This window comes from Adiantum capillus-veneris, chromosome 22 (genome assembly GCF_014529385.1).
Source record: "Adiantum capillus-veneris isolate H3 chromosome 22, ASM1452938v2, whole genome shotgun sequence".
Taxonomy (NCBI): domain Eukaryota; kingdom Viridiplantae; phylum Streptophyta; class Polypodiopsida; order Polypodiales; family Pteridaceae; genus Adiantum; species Adiantum capillus-veneris.
Genome location: NC_140952.1, coordinates 31,910,018 through 31,916,016, shown reverse-complemented (window position 1 = coordinate 31,916,016; position 5,999 = coordinate 31,910,018). Strand labels below are relative to the sequence as shown.

Genomic DNA, 5,999 nt, shown 5'->3' with positions numbered 1-5,999 from the left:
AACTTGTGGAATTTATGGTACCATGCCCTCGGTGATTGTTTTAAGCCATAAAGACTCTTTAACAACTGGCATACCCAATCTTCCTTGCCTTTCTCAACAAACCCTTGTGGCTGCTGCATGTAAATTTCCACATCTAAAATCACCATGCAAGAACGCTGTCTTGACATCCATTTGGTGCAACACCAAATCTAATATGGCAACCAATGCAAGAAAGCATCTCAATGTAGTCATCTTGACCACCGGAGAGAAGACTTCATCAAAGTCAATGCCTTGTTCTTGCTTAAAGCCCTTGGCAACAAGCCTTGCTTTGTACTTTGGCTGACTATGATGAGCGGTGATCTTATACCTGTAAACCCATTTACAGGGTAGAGCCTTTTTGCCCCGTGGTAATTTAACTAGCTTCCATGTCTTGTTTTTATGCAGAGCTGTCATCTCTGACTGCATGGCCAATTGCCAATTTCCAGAGTCCTTCATTTTCATTGCTTCCTTGTAACATGAAGGCTCATTGCAATCAGTCAACATGACATAGTTTATAGATGGAACAAACCTATCAGGAGGTCGCGTGACACGTCCAGATCTACGAACAATAGGTGGCTCAGGCTCAGCCACAACCTGTGGTTCCACTCTATCCTGTCCTTGCTCCTCTTGAGCCCTGACATTTTGTCTTGCACGTGCAGGTCCATCTTCTTGGAAGACAACTCTTCTAATCTCCTCAACCCTCTTTGGTTTAGAATGATATTTGGATTCATTAAAGTGAACATCATTGCTGCGGACAACCTTTCTGGATTCGGGATCCCAAAGTCTGTACCCCATCTCACCAGAATTACCATAGCCTAGAAAGATGCACTTTCTACTCTTTGGCTCAAGTTTGTTCCTAAATTCCTTTGGAACGTGAGTATATGCCTCACAGCCAAAGACTCTGAGATACTTGTATGAGGGCACCTTGCCTGACGATACCATCTCTGGCACTGAATCCTTTTGCAAAACCTTGCTAGGAGATCTATTTACAAGATGAACAGCTGTTGATACAACTTCAGCCCAAAACCCATTTGGCAGCTGTGCATTAGACAACATACTTCTGACCTTCTCTTGTATGGTCCTATTCATCCTCTCAGCAACACCATTTTGAGGAGGATTGTAAGGAGCAGTAAGTTCACGTTTTATACCTTTTGACTCACAAAAGTCCTGAAAGGCCTTTGAAACATACTCTCCACCATTGTCAGTGCGTAAGCATTTAAGCTTCTTGCCACTTTGATTCTCCACAAGTGTCACAAACGTTTTGAAAACACTAAACACTTCATCCTTGTGCTTGAGAAAGTAAACCCATACTTTCCTCGAGTAATCATCTATAAATGTCATAAAGTAAGAAGCTCCCCCTAGAGATAGGTTAGGCATAGGTCCACACAAATCACTATGAACAAGTGCCAATTGTGTATCTCTTCTACTGCTTCTATGCTTATGTGGCTGCTGTGTTTGCTTACCATACAGACAATGTTCACAAAATTCAAAATCATTAAATGAAAAGCCAGGCAAATAACCAGAACGAGACAAGATTTCCATTCCCTTCTTGGACATATGTCCTAACCGGCTATGCCACAAAGAAACGTTCGGCTGCTCGGTTACATTGATTACATTTTTAGAGACATTTGATACATAAATCATGTAAAGTCCTCCAGACTTTACTCCATGTGCTACTATCATAGAACCCTTGGATATCTTCCACATGTTCTGTCCAAAAGTGGTGACGTAGCCAGCATCATCAAGTAAACCTGTGCTGATCAAGCTCTTTGTAATTGCGGGAACATGTCTCACATTCTTCAGCGTGAAAGAAGAGCCATTCTAAAACTTCAATTGAACATCTCCAACACCTAAGATCTCACATGTCTGCCCATTGCCTAGCCAAACATGATCTTTAGTGCTCACATAAGAGGTAAACCACTCCTTGTTTGGAGACACATGAAGTGATGCCCCTGAGTCTATAATCCAGTCACTCAGTGCATTTCCATCAGATGCTGTAAGAAGAGCTGAGTCCATTGTATTCTTCAAGAAGTAGATGTCTCTTGACACTAGACTGTTATTCTCTGCAACAGTGTTTGTCACATTTATTTCTTGAATCTTCACTGAGGACTTGTTCTTCTCACCATGGTCTTCAGCTTTCTCTTTGCCTTTTTCTGCTTTCCATTCTCTGCAGTCTCTTTTCATGTGACCCTTGTTGCCACAATGGTAGCATTCTATGTCACTCTTGCCTTTAGCACTGCGGGACTTGCTACGAGACTGATTCCTCTTTCCACCTTTGTCCTTTTCTTTGGTCCTTCCCCTGACAACTAAGGCTGTTTCTTTGCCTTTGTCCATTGTCTTTCTATTGGTTTCTTCAGTAAGCAGACTTCCTTCTACACCTGCTATGTTCAAACCATCTGGAGGTGCAGAATTACTCAAAGTTGTGCGAAAAGTGTCCCAACTTTCCGGCAATGTGATCAAGAGGAACATAGCTCTAACAGGTTCATCAAACTTGACACCTTGAGCTGACAACTGACTATCGATTGTGTTGAATTCATTCAGATGATTGGACATAGGTGTCCCTTCTTTCATCTTCAAGTCAACAAGCTTCTTAAGCCAGTATACCTGTGAAGCTGCACTCTGCTTCTCATAAAGATCACTCAGCTTTAACCATGCTTGATAAGCCGACATCTCATCTGCTACATTGAAGTAAACGCTTTCTGCAAAAGTCAGCATAATGGTAGAAAGTGCCAATTCATCCATTTCGCTCCATTCATCTTCGCTCCATATCTTCTGGTTTTATCTGCTTTATATGTTTTATCTGCTTCTTTTGTACCAACACGTGCCAAATCTGCTTCTTCCACAATGGGAAATTGGTTCCATCCAGCTTCTTGATATTGTAAAGAGGAGTGTCCTATGATCCAGCCATAGCTACGCTTCACAGTAGTTTACTTTTCTGGGAAAAATTCGGCAGAGTTTCCCCTGTAAACTGACCTCTGAACCAATATCAACCTGTCAAATGAACCAAGAAAGCTTCAGATTCTGCAGAAATTTTGGCAGAGTCTCCTTTGTAAAATGGCTCTGGTGTACTAAAAACAGACCAAAAAACAGCTCAAAAAACACTGTCTCTCTGACACTGTAAGCTGCGGGTAAACCTGTCCTGCACCTGTACTATCTATGACTGTCCTGTCACTGTCCTGTAAGCATAGACTGCGACAATGCCTCAACGGCAGTAAAGCAAAGATGCAATCCCAACTGTCTAACTCACAGTCAATACATCCTAGCTGCCTATCTAAGGGTGCTCGAGGGATCGCTCCAAGACCTGTATCACCGAAAGGATCTCAACATTCGAGAATCCCCCAGCTCAATAAAACCTCACTCGACCCTCAACAAAGGCTGCAGTAAATCTGACAGTACATAGACTTCCCACAAAGTCATACATCCACAAATTTCCCACTATATGCTGTAACCGCTGCGGCACTTGTTTGCTGCGTGACTCACAGCCAGCAAACCCTCAACAGACATACATCATCTCTGACAATACATCCCATGTGGAAGTACCTGCAATGTCAAGATGAAATCTGGAATATCAAGCAGCAAACAAAAGCTACCTGATGAAGTAGTGGATGTCGCCTACAGTCTGTGTGTAGATGCGCCCGTGTCGTATGTGATACGCCTCCAAGAATTGTGAGCCGTCCTTCGATGTGTAGACAACCACAAATCAACACTCTGGGAGTGTCTATATCCTTAGCACCTGCAGTCGTAGGCTGAAAACCCCAAATTTGCAGAGTCGGATCTGCACCCGTCGAGACCACGTAGTCGAAAATGGCCTGCGCAGACCTTTGTCGAAGCCGAACGGTGGCCGAGATGACCTCAGAATGAATTTCTGACAACACCAAGCCCTTTGGGCTGTCCCACAGGATTTGGGGACGTGTCTTCGCCTGTCGAATTTCACTCCAATCTGAGTTGGTGATTGTAGCCTCCTGCAGTGCTGCCCCGAGCCTCGATCTGAGCTCTGATACCAGTTGAAGGAGTACGAGCGGAAGTGCGACGCGAGAGAGAGTGCGAGAAGAAGAGCATGACAATATGGTGAACTCGCTCTACTGTAATGTGTAGAGCATAGTGAGTTCTTATTAGGTTTTTACAAAAGAACATGTGTAAATACCTGGCGGCCCGCCCACTTACCTGGGCGACCACATTGGGCTTTATACCCCAACACATTTCAGCATATATTGAATTTTTAACTTATATTTTTCTTCGTGCGCACATACTAATTCAACCAAAGCACACACCGACTTAAAAACTTAAAAAACATTTAAAACATTGGAAGTATATAAATTGGACTAGCAAATTGTGTTCACACACCTTTTTACATAGAATTTATGTAAATGTATCAATCAAAAAGTGATGATAATTGATGCTCTTTAAAAAGATACAAAAGAATATTTAACATGCAAATTGTGTGCATTTAGATTTTTTACAAATGTCATTGCATGTTTATCGATAATTTTCTTTTGTCGTCATCAAACATCATATTCTCCAGTATGTCTTCTCCACCTCTAGTCACGACTGGCATGCAGAGAGCTAGGCGATGGGGGGCTGGTGTGCCTTCTAGGCCCTCTTGGGCAATGCACTTGCAGTCGGCACCAGTGGGAGATGAGTGTGAGGAATACGTTCCTCTTTCCCAGGACGCCACACCTTTTGAGCAGGTTTGCTACATTGCTTCGATGAAGGAGGCTATGGTTACGCCTCCTGCAACTGGGAAAAAACGATCCAAGGTAGATAAATCCTCGCAAGCACAGGCTCCAAGTGAGCAGCCAGAGGTCACAAATGCAAGGACTCAACCACCATTGCAGACACCACAAGAAGCAGACATAAGCACAAAAGGGATCAAGCGTGCAAGGGCAAGGTCAATTATATGGGATGACAAAAGCACGCATACTCTCCTGCGAGTCTATGAGGAGCAGTGGTCACACATCAAGAAGGTTACTTTTTGCCCTAAATATTGGGAAGATTTGGTCTTTGCTCTAAATCGAGAGATCTCATGTAACTTCAATCCTGAGCATGCAAGAAACCGTATTGACACACTAAAGAAGCTCCACAAAAAAGAGCTTTCAAAACAAAATTCTACTGGCAGTATCCCCACCACCTGGCCATTTTTTGACTAGTGCGATGCTTTGTTGGGGAAGACTCCAAAGTGCTCAAGCATAGCTGATGCACTTGACAGCAAGAGCCACATGCCTGCATCCTCCACATCAAATACACCCATAGACCTCAATGGTGTTGAGAACAATGGTACCTCGGGTCAAAATCCACAACCAGATTCTGTGGATTTGGACGGCGTATTTGGCAAGAAAGTCAAGCAACAAAAAAATCTAGCTTGGGCATAGTGGCCAAGACAATGGGAGATGGGATGAAACAGATGTGTGAGGCCTACAAGCGTGCAAAATACAAGAAGACAAACACCTTGCGAGAGTTTGAGATTGCCAGAATGCTACATGAGGAGTGACTCAAAAAGATCAAAGAGGAGGAAGAGACGAAGCGTCACCAGAGGTTCGTGGAGATTGCAAAGCTTATTTTTAAGAATCTAGAGCAGTAATTTTATTACACATCACCTAGTAAAATCTACATTTGCTTTGAGCACTACCACATTTCATTGCAGAGTAATTAATATACAGACATGTTTATTTTTGTCTAGGTGAGTTGTTGCACTAGCATTCCATTGGGTCGTCACGTGTGCATCCTTACTTGTATTCAGGTATGTCTTAACTTACTTCGTAGTTTGGATGTTTATTTGCTTTTGTTATTTTGTGATTCCAAATCAGTATGTTCATTTTAAATCATAGGATGGAAGAGTGTGTGCATCTCTTTGGGATGATGACATTATTGAGTGACAATACACTTGGCCTTGTTGGTGCATCACATAGTCAACGCTTGGAGGAATTGGAAGATAACAACTTCTTCATACTTATGTTTACTTATGCATGGTTGTGTTTACTTAT

General features: G+C 42.8%; 1 pseudogene; it reads left to right on the top strand.

Annotated features, from left to right (window-relative positions):
• The first annotated feature begins 4,724 nt into the window (after window positions 1–4,724).
• On the top strand, window positions 4,725–5,387 carry LOC147429122 (uncharacterized; annotated as a pseudogene).
• Window positions 5,388–5,999: the final 612 nt, after the last annotated feature.